Source organism: Ahaetulla prasina, chromosome 1, assembly GCF_028640845.1.
Source record: "Ahaetulla prasina isolate Xishuangbanna chromosome 1, ASM2864084v1, whole genome shotgun sequence".
NCBI classification, from domain to species: domain Eukaryota; kingdom Metazoa; phylum Chordata; class Lepidosauria; order Squamata; family Colubridae; genus Ahaetulla; species Ahaetulla prasina.
The window spans coordinates 322,227,892-322,242,279 of NC_080539.1; the positions used below are offsets into that span (position 1 = coordinate 322,227,892).

The 14,388-nt window shown below is 42.0% G+C and overlaps 1 long non-coding RNA gene across 1 annotated transcript; it reads left to right on the top strand.

Annotated features, from left to right (window-relative positions):
• Positions 1 to 7,253: 7,253 nt before the first annotated feature.
• Positions 7,254 to 10,549, top strand: LOC131190324 (uncharacterized). Its single transcript, XR_009153290.1, has 3 exons — positions 7,254 to 7,329; positions 7,481 to 7,542; positions 9,319 to 10,549. It is a non-coding gene; the product is annotated as an uncharacterized LOC131190324 (long non-coding RNA).
• Positions 10,550 to 14,388: the final 3,839 nt, after the last annotated feature.

The window sequence follows — 14,388 nt, forward strand, 5'->3', positions numbered from 1 at the left end:
GAGGCTATGTTTGGAAATTTAAACGCTGGGTTTCTCCCTCCCCCTCTCCTTCATGGCAGTTTTCCCCAAAGCAAGCAGGCAGCCAGAAAAGCACATGCGGAAGATGATTGCGCGTTCCTGGCCGAGTTTTCTGCTTACAAACGTATCGGGTTTGTGTGTGTAAAGGGGCGGGAGAGAGATGATTTGGTGTAAAATTTCCCCCACTTTCCGTTTTACAGAACCGCAGCAGCGATCTTTTTAATCGCTAGCAATGACAGAGCTGTTAAACATGGGGCTTTTTTTTTTTTTTTTTGCAAACATCTCTTTGGAGCCCCAAACTATATTAACGACAGGGTGGGATTTTGCGAGACCATTTATTTGCAATACTTACAAACCTTTTAGGTCGCAACCTCTTCATATTTTTGCAAAAGTTGCATTTGCTTATGGTAAAAGGTTAGGGTCCTGCGTAGGTGTCTACTGAGCATCGTGGGAGTTAAATGAATTTCATTCAGGATCTAAGGCTGCAAAGAACTTGTCCTTGAGGGATCTGTTGGCACCACCTCCCCCAAACCCTCAACTGCAAGTCAGTAAGCAGGCTGCCTTTTTTGCTTTGAAGTAACTGCTCTGCTCTTTCTGTCCCCAAGATAAATACAGCTATGCCCCAGCATCATTCGGAGGGGGTCCTTTGCAGCCGTCTGAAAGTTTAGCTCCCCTGGATCATGGGAAGAGGGGCCGATGGCTTGGAATCCGGCTTCATAGCCCTGCCGTCCTTCCCTCCCCCTGCCTCCAAAGCCCGATTTGCTGCCTAGCTGGCAGTGCGCTCGGGTTGCAAAGAGACCAGCTTGTGAGGTGTCCCTGGGCAGGCTGATCCAGGTTGCGTCACCGGCTTGCTCCAACGCTTGCCGAGTAATGAACTGTCCGGGGTGAGTCAACATTCCCCAGAGGGAGGAAACGGTGCTGCCCGCGGAGAAATTGTAGCATATTATGGATGGGTTGGGCTGCACAACTCATGCCTTGCAATAATATTTGCTCAGCGCTTTCCTTCGATGCCAGGCAAGAGGGAAAACGAATTCAGAAAAGGGCACTCGTTCCACTTGGAGTGCACCTTGGTACCCCTATGTAAATCCAAAATCAACATCTCAGCCAGCACCAGCCTTGAAAAATACATTTCACGGGTATTGTCAGATGGCATCTCCTAGGATAGGAGCATTTAGACCTTCCTGATGTATCTACCGTAGGAATTTCAGTTTAATGCAGTAATGCAAAACCAAAAGTCGCCAAATGAATATCCAAAGGCTGGCATAAACACAGCTGGAAGACAAAAGGCTAAGGATTATAGGAATTGCAGCATAGTCTGCAGGAGGTTGAATTAAACTTTTAGTTTTAAAAAACCTTTTTTCACAGGAAAACCCCTTTTAATTCCATGGTACATGCCCAAGATTGCAGTCCTAATCTGATTTGCTCCAGGCATCAGACATGAGGATTGTGCAAGCCATACCAACACCCTATACTCAAACAGGGTTTATTAAATTAACCGAATTTCTGGCTTCCCAAGGCTCAGTAGCAGATTGCATTGCGTATTAGTGTGAATCCAACCAGTGAGGTTTCTGCAGGCAAGTCAGGGTTGGATTGACACAATGTTTATGACCTAGTATAGGTAGTCCTTGAGTTATAACCGTAATTGAGCCCAAAATTTATGTTGCTAAGTGAAACATTAAGTGGAGTTTGCCCCATTTTACAACTTTTTTGCCACAGTTAAGTGAATCATTGCATTTATTAAGTTAGTAATATGGTTGTTAAGTGAATCTTGCTTGTCAGAAGGTCAAAGAGAATCACATGATTCCGGGACACTGCAGCCGTCATAATTATGAGTCAGTTGCTAAGTGTCTGAATTTTGATCACATGACCACAGGGATACTGCAACAGTCATAAGTATGAAAAACGGTCACAAGTCATTTTTTTCAGTGCCATTGTAACTTCAAACAGTCATTATATGAACTGTTGTAAGTCGAGGACTACCTGTATCTCCTGTCAACCAGTTGTGGCTAAATCCCCAAATCCTGGTTCAAAAAACATGCTTTGGAACATTATGTCAACATAGCGTAAGATTTAAATAAGAGGGAGGAGTTGGAATGGGAGATTGCCTAACTAGTCCAGCGGATAAATTGGATAAGCTGATAAGTTGATAAGCTGACAAATTCTGAAAAGCTGGACTTCCTAGGACCATTGCATTGAGGAAGAAGGTCAGAAAGAATCTTGCCTTGATCCTCAGAGAATGACCTTGGCTAACTGTCCTGAGAAGGCCTCAGAGCCTTTCAAGTGACTGCTGAATAGCTTAAGGTGGAAGTGCAGAAGGAGGCTGCCAGTATCCTGGCAGAACACTTTGGAAGGACTACTTCCATAGCAACAGGCACGCTCGTTCTGGATTGGGTTCTCCCCTCCCCCCGCCCAGTCAAAACACCCACTGGTTTCAAAAGTCTCCATTTCTGGTTGTCTGTGTTCACGAGGTGCTAATCCATATTTAACTTGCCCATGGTTTGTTTAGTTAACACAAGGGTCTAGATTTGCAAGACAAACTAAATCATAAACGAACCCATGATTTACTTGGGTTAAAATGTGGTAGATTATTATATACGGGTGGCCCTTCAATTTACAACAGTTCATTTAGTGACCAAAGTTACAATGGCACTGAAAACAATGACTATTGTGACTATTTTTCACCCTTTCACACTGCTGTAGCATCCCTGTGGTCACGTGATCAAAATTCAGTTGTTTGATAACTGACTCATATTTATGACGGTCGCAGTGATCATGTGATCACTTCTGGAACTTTCTGACAAGCAAAGTCAATGGAAAAGCCAGATTCACTTAAAAGCCATGTTACTAACTTAACAACTTAACGATTGTGGCAAGAAAGGTCATAAAATGGGGCAAAATTCACTGATTGAACTGAACTATAGGTAGTCCTCAACTTATGACCACAATTCAGCCACAAAATTTATGTTACTAACTGAAGCAACTGTGAAACAACTGTTTCAGTTAGTAACATAAATTTTGTGGCTGAATTGTGGTCATAAGCTGAGGACTACCTATAGTACAGTTCAGTTACACAAACATTGCCCAGTCTATTAAGTTAATTGGTGCCTCATTTTACAGCAGTTTTATTAACTCACCTGTATGAAATTATTAGATTTTCACTTTTGATTCAGCGGCAAGAAAGAGTTAGTTCCGGACCCTAGATTTGACTTCCCTGTTTTTTGTACTTGCAGATACCTGAAGCTCTTGCTAAAAGATCTTTCAACTTGGGGACAATGCCAACAAGCTTTGAAGGCTTTCCTCTCAGGAAAAGGAAGTTTCTCTCACAGCCTTGGTGCTTGCTGACAAAGCTCCTCAGAAGGATCATTGATATCTATGGGAATTAAGGGACAGGTCAAGCCAGAAAATATGTGTCTTGCAAGACAATTTCTGACCCTACACTTCAATGATTAATCAATAAACCAATCAAAATAAATGAATAGGAAGCAAATTGAAATTAAATGTCAATCAGCCATCCCAAACAAAACAAACACTCTTTTCTCAATAAGCATGAGTAGCAAAGACAAAAGGGTGCCCATCTGCTAAGGGACAAAAATGCCAGGCCACATTTCTCCAAGCACCTTTCCTTAAATGAAGGGGCAGAATCAGTTTTGTCAGCAGCAAACTGATTCCTCAAAAACAAAGGAGACTTGTAGGAGAACCCAGAAATCCCATTTTAAAAGAAGTTAGAAAGAACTGAACAATTTATCTACTCAACTCTGTCAATGTTCTTACAACACAGTGGTGGGTTGCTACCAGTTCAACCCGAACCGGGTTGAACTGGTAGCGACAGCAGTGGAAAGCTCCGCCCACCCGCCCATAAGCTTCTGCACATGCACAGAAGCACACGAGAGAACCGGTAGCAAACAAAATTGAAACCCACTACTGTTACAACAGATAAACAATGAGAGGAGCAAGCAAACAAGCCAGGCAGGATGTGAGAGAAGGAAGGAGGCCTCTTGGCCAGCTGGCCATAGTGAGAAGGAGGGAAGGAACAAAGGAAATAGAAAGAAGGGGCAAAGCAGCAACTCCAGAGTACTCTCTTTCTGGACAGTTTCCCAGTCTGTCCTGGCCCTCTTCAAATGTTTCAGATAAAAATCCCATCATTGGAGTCTTGGGAGTTTTTGTTCTAAATATTCTAGTCCCACCTTAGGCATGAAAGCCAACTGGGTGACTTTGGGCTGTTCATTCTCTCTCAGCCCAACCCACGTCACAGGGTTGTTGTGTTGTGGAGAAAATAGGAAGAAAAAATACCAGGTCTGTTTGCCAGCTTGAGTGATTTATAAAAATCAAATAATCAGGTCAGGTCAGGGGAAGCTACTTCTGTGGTCAGCCGAAGCAGCATTTCCACCAGATTGTTCGTGTGGTAAAAGGGGAGGCTGGGGCAATAATTAGATCTAGAGACCTCCTTCTCAAACTGATGCTGATGATTTAAGGGGAAAAAAGCCTGAACTGAAAGTAGAAAAAAATATATCACTGGCCTCAATCTAAACCAACTGCCATCTTTCCAATGCAATTAGGGAATGTCAGAAATAGGAAGCACGATGTGTCATTAAGGAGTCATCAGACAAACGCAATACAGTATTAAACTACGGTATGCCTAGAAAAATACATGTGTGGAGGAAGGGCTTTGCTAGCAGTCTTGCATAGGAAACTGGCCAGCAGACTTTCCGCATTACCGTAAATTTCAGAATTTAAAAAAAAAAGGTTTTAAGTTATTGCCAAACTCAAGCAGCCTATTGTCGCTGAATATCTATAGAGCTGTGTTTCAAATCTCCACTGGATCTGAATAGCTATAGAGATCACACTCAGTCTCACCTTGGCTATCTGCCTTAGGCAATTCTCATCCGAGCCCATTTTTGGCCTGGAATATCCACTGCTCTAGGCATATTTCTGTAGGTGCCAAAATAAGTAATGCTTTAAACAGTAACTTAAATCCCACAGCAATGTAAGTCACAACACATTAGCTTGTATTGAACGGCCTCCCTCAGATTATCATTCCCTGACATGCTGGCTAAATATTATGAAGGTGGTTGTTTAAGACATTTAGAAGAGGCCTGTTGGAGGAAACTTGAGCTTTAAAATGACATAAGGAACTATGATTTTCGTTGGCACCAAACCACCTTGCACCCTATCTGGATTGGGCTTGGTTTGGAAAGCAAGTCAGCAAGCCTTTAGAGGGTGGCCCCTGATTCAGTCTGTGCTTCTGTGAAATGCTTGAGGGAAGGAAGTGGGGAGTGGGTCAGATATTGCTTTTATGAAGGCAGATCATAGGCAAGCAATTTCTTACAACGTTGGGCTGTGGCTGTAAATCTAGCCTCTGCCAGCGCAGCTGGTTTGCTTTGGGGGAAAAGAAAGAGGAGAGTGGAGGAACTATGTTCTTGCATTCCACAAATGTTTGCAAATGAGTTCCTGATTTGTGTCAAGTAAAAATTTGTCTCTAGGCTGCCAGAAGATGCCTGTCAAGACACCAATGTTATTCAGAGCGCAGCACTAGGCTCTTTTGTATTTTACTTTTGCTGCAATTGAGAAACTCTTTTCTGTACAGCCCTCATTTTGTTCCACTTTGAAAATAAAGCCAGGAACTGTATCCTGTTGAGATGTAAAATCTCATTAAAAAAACAAAATATGTCTGCGATCCACCTTCCCCCTTTTCTCCAGTTTTAAATGACTCCAGTGCTTTTTTCACTCTATTCTCTCAGGTGACATTTTCTCAGTAAGGATTTCCAAAAAATCAGCACTTTCCTCCCCTGGTTTCTGCTGCCTGGTTTTCCCATCTAATCTATGTCCCTTCTTGTCCTTTCTTAGAATAAGTGAACAGAAAAGACTAAGCAATTGGTTTACCTCTGAATGCTGTACTTGCTGCCGCCAGATTCTCATTATCTCTCAAGTGAGAAAGCCAGATAAATCTCTCCCATTGTCATCAACAGTAACACTCTCTCCATTTTTACATTTAGCCCCCCCCCTCCCCCTTTCCCCAGGTTAAAAGGCCTCTGATCTGTGTCCTCCCCACCCACTTTTGTAGCACCTCACTGGCTGGCAGGAATTCCCTCAGGATAAAGACAGAGGCCAGAGGTGGAATCTGCATATCAGAAGGCCAGGGCAATCTTCCTTTCTGATTTCACACATACCTCAGGATCAAAGCAGGAGCATCCCGAACTGCATAGAAGGGACACCTTGAAATCAATACATACACAAACCACACCCTGAATTCACACAAAGGACCAGTCCCCCTATAAAGCCAAGTCCCTGCACCCCATTTTCTTTGTAGACTACCTTCAAGAACAGGGCCTTTTGTTCTTGAGAATAAAATCTCCTTTTGCACAGTGTGTCTGGATTTCATTTTTCTTTTACTTGTTCTTGCTTTAACTTGGGTTGTGGACACCCCAAATTATTGTTCTACAATTGGCACCCTGAGATAGGACACAAGGCTAACCAAAGCCAGTCGACTCAGTCTGGTAAGTAATCACCTAGCCGGCTCAGACCCATTTTTGTCTGAAGGTGTTGCTTCCCAGAATCTGCCCCGCTTGGCAAAGGTAGTAAAGGGATCTTTTGATCCAGACAGCTGTTTGAAAAGAGAAGCTTGGCAAGTATCTCCAAATTCTGTATTTGTGCCCAGGGAGTGAGTGTGTGTCTGCATGTCTGGGCAAGTTACCAGCCTAGTTCCTAAATGAAGTCCTTGAAATAGAGAGGAGGGGCCCTTACTCTTCATGGAGAGTTAAGTGTCCTCCCAGGCAAGAAAGTCTAGAATTGTTGGCAGGTTTTAAGAGGAAAAGGGAAAGAAAGAAGAAAGTGCGTACCTCACTAAGGGGGCTCTTTTGGGTACAGCAAGTTGCACCCAAAAGAGCCAGGGACACACGTCACAAAAGATAGGAAAATGGAAAAGGTCACTTTGAAAGTTTCCTTGGTATCCTCAAGGGGGAAGTTGTTAAATACCCAGAACAGTATGGTGTCCTGGTGGGAAATGTAGTCTGTGTGCCGGCCAGCTGGTCTTCACATGCATGGGAGCGCCAGAAACTGGAAGAGCAGCTGCCTGGTGCACATGTGCATGCCGGGAAGATGATCTTCCGGTTTCCGGTGAGTGCATGCGCACCCACCAGCTGGTCTTCATGCATGCATGCGCCCCAGAAACCGGAAGACCAGGTGGCTGGCGCACATGCGCGCACAGGAAACCAGAAGATTTATCTTCCTGCTGCATGCATGCGCACTGGCTGGCTGCTCTTCTGGTTTCCAGCATACGCGCATGCTCCCGTTTTAGCACACGGTGCCGAAAAGGTTCGCAAACACTGCTATAAGCCATCTTCCCTGAAAGATTGATCCCGATCAATTTGATCTCAAAGGATCTGTCCTAAAGCGGTTGGGAGTAGAGGGCTGAGGCATTCTTTTCAATGTGCATTTCTCTGTACCTGCTCATTTTCTCTTGTAGATTATCCCAGAACTGAGGTGAGGCTTGAAAAGGATTGGGGATATATGGGGAAAAGGCTACAGGTATGTGCCCCCCTCTCTCCTTTCCCATCCTCCTTGTAAGGTTGAGTTCTGGAATGTGGGGCTGATTGAAGTCATTTCCTCCTGTTATTCTCAATGTTTGTAGGTGACCTTTTTCTCTCTCTCCCCCCCCCATGCTTGAGTTTTAAGATTATATGCTTTATTTGTGGGAAGGACCATTGATGATTATGTAAATGGGATATTGATAGGAAATGGAAAGGTTGTATAGTGTGTAATGGTGTGTGTGTGTGTGTGTGTGAAAGAGAGAGAGAGAGAGGATCTGAATGATTTCTCTCTCTTTTGCATTCTGGTTCTAGCCAAAGGACCAAGGATATAAAGTTTGACATGTTTCTGCTTAAAATAATTTAAGATCTAATAACATATGTACATTTGGAACTCCTTGATATTAGAAAAAGGGGTGACAAGCTATTGTTACATGTGAGTACTAAATCTGTTCTTTTTCCTGGAACAAAGGAAAAGAAGGCAAGGTTTGTTTTTTTTAGAGCACTAGTTTGGTCTGGTAGTTAAGGTACCAGGTTAGAAAGTAATGGAGATTGTGAGTTCAAGTCTTGCCTTAGCTATATGAAAGTCAGCTGGATGACTCATTCACTGGGTCAGTCCATCCTCTCTCAATGCTAGGAAGGAGGCACTGGCAAGCCACTTCCGAAAATGTTGCCAAGAAGATGGATTCAGCAGTATAAGTTTATTTTTTCCAGGAAAATGTTGTGTAAATTTTCCTTTTAGTCTTCAAAAAACAAGAGTTTTGCCAATCTTGATGAGGTCAGGGAAAGGAGAGGCTTTTGACTCCTCAGCTATCCTATTGCTACCTTTTATTTTCCCAGCTACCCTATTTCTACTTGCTGTCATTTACATTCCAGCTCAAGGCTGGCTTTTGAAATGCATAACTTTTACCTGTGTGTTTTACCAAGATGGGTCACGGAACAAGTTTATTGGATTTCACCTTTGTCCCTTAAGGTGGCATCTGATAAGGGTGATAGAGGAAGAGGGGATGGAAAGAGGTAAAGTTTTTGGAACATTTGATGGAGCCTCCATGAACAGTTATAGTCTTATCTGAAGCAAGGAAAAAAAGTATTTTCAACTTTTGGTTCTGGAAGCAATTCATTTACTAAAGGGACACATATCCTCTCAGCTCTGCAAGATCCCATCCTAGGAAATTAGTAAAGAAATGGGAAAGTATAAAAATCCTTTGCAGCGGGAGCAAGTAGGATTGTAATGATCAATCCAGATTTGCAACAGGGTTGTTTTAATTTTTTGCAATTATGTTAACCCCTTCTGATTTATTGCTTCTAAAAAGCAGCCTAACAACCTCATCACAAGCAATGGATATCCCCCGCTCCCCGCTCCCCAATGGAAGGAACGAAATGACCAACTGAGACTTTTCCATTCTCTGCATTGCAAATTCAGGCAGTCCCTTTCCACAGGTTACTTCACCAACAGGAAAAAAATAGAAATGTGGACTCATCAATTTCCTTAAAGTTTTTTTTCCCCAGCTGATCTTTGTCCTGTCCAACCATTAAAGGAGGGGAAGCTACTCATCATCACCTAGTCTATGCAGCAAAAAAAAAAAAAAAAGATGTGAAAACAAAAGCCTGCTTTCTTGCTAGTGGACACAATTGAGAGAGAGCTGCAGGAACCTAGCAAATGATTCCTGTTGTGGAACAAGCCTAGCACTAATGAGCGTAGATGTACAATGTATGGTATAATAGGACCCTGGTTTCCCCACAATAACAGCTGATGGTTGTCTTTTTGGTTCGGTAGGCATCAATAGGATGAGGAGGACTGCAGCCACTTCACAAGGAGCATTGATGCTTTCACCAGAAAAAACAAGGGTCGCCTTTCTCTCTCCTGCTGACAAGGCGTACCTGCATTTCAGCTGCCAGATTCCCTTCCTAAAACAACTTGATTTAGGACTGATACTACGCTTTTCAGCAAATTAATTTAATCCAATGGAGGATGGTGACAACATGGATAGTGACCTCTATGCTTCTACTTATTATGTTTTCACCTTTTATATAAATTTATCATGTCATGTAGTTACAACACACACATATAAAAAGGGTGATTTAGCTAAGCTAGGAGGCTAAGGAATAGGGAGGAAAAGGCAAAAACTACTTTCCACTGTTGCCAAGAAGACAACATGAATGTGTTTCCAAACTTAGGAATAGACTTTTACATGAGGGAAAATCTTTAAACTGAGAATAGAACCAATTTGTTTTTATCAAATTAAGAGTTTGGACAATTCTTAATTAGTTTCTTCGTTCCTGTTGAATTTCCAGTCATTCTATGCTTGTTGTCACTTTAAAAATTGGGTGTTTACAAAGCACCAAAGTCATTTTTTTACCTTAAACAAAGCCAAACAGTTCAACCACACACATGGGCTTGACCAGCAAATCCAACTTGGATGATGTCATTGAACATGTTTGCTGGTAACAAAGTCCTTTTGCTTTGATGGTGTCGATTTTCCAAACAGCGTGTTGAGGCGATGCCACCATTTATTAATCTCTAATGCACAGATCAGCCATAAATTGTATTTGAAATTAACAGTTTAGCTTAGAAGTCCACATACTTGGAATTGGTGGTTGTTGTTTTTTGCTTGCATCTTAATTGATGTTCCTATATTCTCTGCATCAGGCTTATATATAAAGAAAAGAGCTGCTAGCCTTGTACAGTGCCTGGCCTTGATGTGCTATCTTTCCCTCTATTTCTCTGCTGTGTTCTCCCCCCTCCCCCTGCCCCTAAAGACCTTGTTGAGCTCTCTCTCCTCTTGGGAACATAAACAATCAACATGACTAAATCAACACAATCAGTAATTTTTCTTCCCCAAGGCTATTCCCACCATGGGATGCTCTGTAACTCTCGTGATGGTGCAGAATCCGCTAAACATTATTAGCTTGGTTACCAGCAGCTAGCCAGCTGCCCTCTCTCTTCTCTGCTCCTCCCATCCTCAATTCTGCCTGTACACAGATTGTTTATCAAAAGGAGGTGCCAGAGGAAAGGGGGGGATCTCAGCTGTTGGCCTCCGCTTCTGATTAATAAAATATTGATTTAAAACCCCTTTTCCTGACTCATCTCTTCTTTTTTGAGGTGGAAACTGAAAAGATTCTGAAAAGGGCTATTTTTAAAAGCAGGTGGAGGCAAGAAAGGCAAATAGAATATTTTTAGGAAATCAATCAAAGTATAGCAATTTAATCTATTTTTTCAGACTACTGGAGATTCTTTCTGTGCATAAGTACACATATTTCTACTACAATTGATGGTTTATTTTTTTTTTTTTTTATTTTTTTGTTTACATTTATACCCCGCCCTTCTCCGAAGACTCAGGGCGGCTTACAGTGTATAAGGCAATAGTCTCATTCTATTTGTATATTTTTACAAAGTCAACTTATTGCCCCCCCAACAATCTGGGTCCTCATTTTACCTACCTTATAAAGGATGGAAGGCTGAGTCAACCCTGGGCCGGGCTTGAACCTGCAGTAATTGCAGGCTTTGTGTTCTTAATAACAGGCTTTTACCAGCCTGAGCTATCCACGGCCTTATTCATCCTACCAGGTTTAGAAGGAAGGCCAATAAACTTGGGGAGGGGGGGCTCTGACTCCCAACAGGAAGCAGGGGTGAGAGGCAGATTCGAGATAGGAAAAAGTGCCCTTTCCTCCTAACTCCCAACATTTTGCATGCCTTATGCTGTAGCAACAGTTAAAACCATTGGCCTTGAATGTGATTCATTGAGACATGAAATGGGCCTCACACCTCAGAAAATGGGTTGAGGTCCTTTTTCAGTCCAGGAAATTCACCACATTCTGCTGACTAGCGAACTGTTACAATTTGATCAAGACTGATCCAACCACAGCTGGATCTGGCAAGTTTAGAGATTATAATTCAAAGTTCTGCATCCTTTTTCCTTGCTTGAGGCATCCTTGGGAAAACAGAGGAAAACTGGTGAGGGAATAAAATTTGATTGAATTAAAATTTATTAAATTATGGACAACATGAGCACATCTCTGGTATTTTACCATTTCTGCCTTCCATCATATATTAACATTGACAATTTGGTGGAATCTGAAGTCTTCAGTGCTTCACTTGCACACATCAGAGCCCTTCCTTACTAAAGACCTTAAATATGACTTGATGCAAATAACATCACAATAGGAATATTGGTCTAGGCTCTTTGTGCCCTTGATACTAGCAACACATACGGTCCTCATTTGGAGAGGAGGCGGAGGGAAAGTATTGTCAGCATACTGAGTAACAAATAGCCAATGGCACTGATTTCTGCCCTTCTCCTTGGAATCTGATCCAAGCTGGTTGTATGGATGAACCTTCCACAAACTCTTAGCAAAAATGAAATAGTTGCATACTTTAACTCTGTGACAGATGAAGCAAGAAAAACTGGTCGTTTTCTAGAACTGGAAAGATTAAGCATGAGATTGTTTAAAATGCGGGATGGGAAAACGTAAGGCCAGCATCACTGCAATCGGGGATGCTAAGATGCCAGTTTTCTGGTGTAAGGAGAAAATAGTGAAGGGCTGAGCTATGCTAAAAACATGAACATTTTTTTTCCAGAAGTTTTTCTTCCCTCAAAGCTTAGGCCATAATAAATCTGTAACATTAAAACCTTGTACATGCTTTGCCCTGTCCAACTGGGAACATATAGGTGCCACTGTAAAAATGGCATATACAGCATGGGGGCAGATGTCTGCCTAGAGACATCTTGACTACAGGGCTTGACTGCGGTATACTAACTTGGAACAAGAAGGTGGTAGATGATAGTAGGTTACCAACAAGGAAAATTTAAGCATAATGCAGAGAAGATAAAAGGGAGTATCAGAGAAAGCTTGAAACTCCACAAATCCTTTATCAGTTGGACTCCTTCAACACTTCCATTTTATTTCCCTTCCATCTCTGAAATACTGTATTCTGAAACACTTGGCATAGTGTCTGTGCTTTATTTCAGGATTTGGTGTGGTTGTAAAAAAAAAAAGGGAGAGAGCGAGAGCCGGTGAAGGAACGTTAATCTAAATCGAATCTGAGGCACAGCTTAGTAGGAGAGAGTTCCCAATAAACCTAGTTGTATAGAAACTGATCTAAAAGGTGGTACTGGAAAATGAAAATGACTGGCCCCTTTTAATTTTGCCAAGTTTCTGCCGGATTTGAGCCTTTGTTTGGAAGGGAGAGATATAGATGAAAGCTGTTTGTAGTATTTGTGTGCAGGAATGCATTCTTTAGCAGAGAGTAATGACAACAGCTCTTTGAGAGGTGGACTGGAAAGAGACTGTTGACATTAATGGGGCTGGGACACAACCAAAGCTCCACTTCTGAATGAATGCCAAGCGTTTCTTTCCTGAACTCCTTCCAAGCCCCGATTTGCATTCTCCTGGTGCTAAGCGCTTCTGAATCGCACTGCAAGAAAATGGACCCCTTTTTTCTTCTACCTCCCCTCATGTTTGCATCTCAGAAAAGATTAAAACACAAACGGGGAGGGGGGGGCAGAGAGTTATGCCAATTTGTTTCTGTTGCCAGCAGAAGTCCTTGTCCTTTCAGTAATGCCAAACGGGATAAAGTTCCCAGGAAAACACTTCATTGAGAAGAAAACCACCCAGAGCCTCTCGACCCTCCCCCACTGCGGCATCGATCACCAGCCTGTTCAGCAGATTCTCACAATGTCAGCAAAATGCAGGAGAATGAGGAGGCGGAGTGTGCGTGTGGGTGTAAATCAAGTCCTGATCAGACTTTGCTACAAATACAATAATCCACAAGCAAACCTGGCTCCAATTTATTCAGTTCCTAGCAGTTTTCTTCCCTGTCCTGCCTAAAAAACAGTCAACAGGCTGCCTGTCTTGTTTCTTCCAGAAGCTCACAATACCATTCCTAACACCTCCTCCTCTATTTTTTTCCTTTATCTACAACCCAGTGTTATTGGCCATAAGCGATGGTGGACCTGAACCTGGATTTGTTTTTAGCTCTGCACTTAATCACATGAGCTCGTCCTGCATGTTTTTTTTTAATTTGCATTTATATCCCGCCCTTCTCCGAAGACTCAGGGTGGCTTACACTATGTTAAGCAATAATCTTCATCCATTTGTATATTATATACAAAGTCAACTTATTGCCCCCAACAATCTGGGTCCTCATTTTATCTACCTTATAAAGGATGGAAGGCTGGTCCTAGTTATGACAGAAGAACTCTACATTTCACTCAAGTAGCCAAAGTGCCCTGTTTTTGTCTTGTACCAAACTCCCTACTTCCTCCTGCTATGCTGTATACTGTATACCCTACCCAGAAGAACATTGATAAGTGACATCTACTTGATAAATCTTGTTTTGTCTTCATTTTTTTAAAAGGCAACATTCTGTTTTTCATTAATGAAAACCTAGGGTTCTATGCGTGTATATCATACTATCCAGGAATTTCCATCAGAGTACCATAAAACATGGAAGAATATCTCTTGCTCATATATTTTTGCTCCATCACTTACATAGCTCCCCTTTTAAGAGATATCTTAGGGAAACAAGAGAAATACCTGGCAGGAGGTACTTTGAATTAGACAAGCAATTATGCTTAAAAATAAGTAAAGGGCTTTGTCCTCTAAGATCTCATCCATTCCTTCATGGAGGTTTAATTCCAGCTTAATATAGCATCTGACCACATTATTGCAACATCCAAATTATAAAGCAAGCTTTCCAGAGTTTTACTTGATGCACATTCATTTACCTTTTAGAAAGTCATGCTATACTTTTGTTATGTGAGAAATATTTTTTATAAATTATTACTTGCATACCACTGTTAGGTATTTTAGTAACTATCAATTATGATTTTCTCCTTTAGTGCAT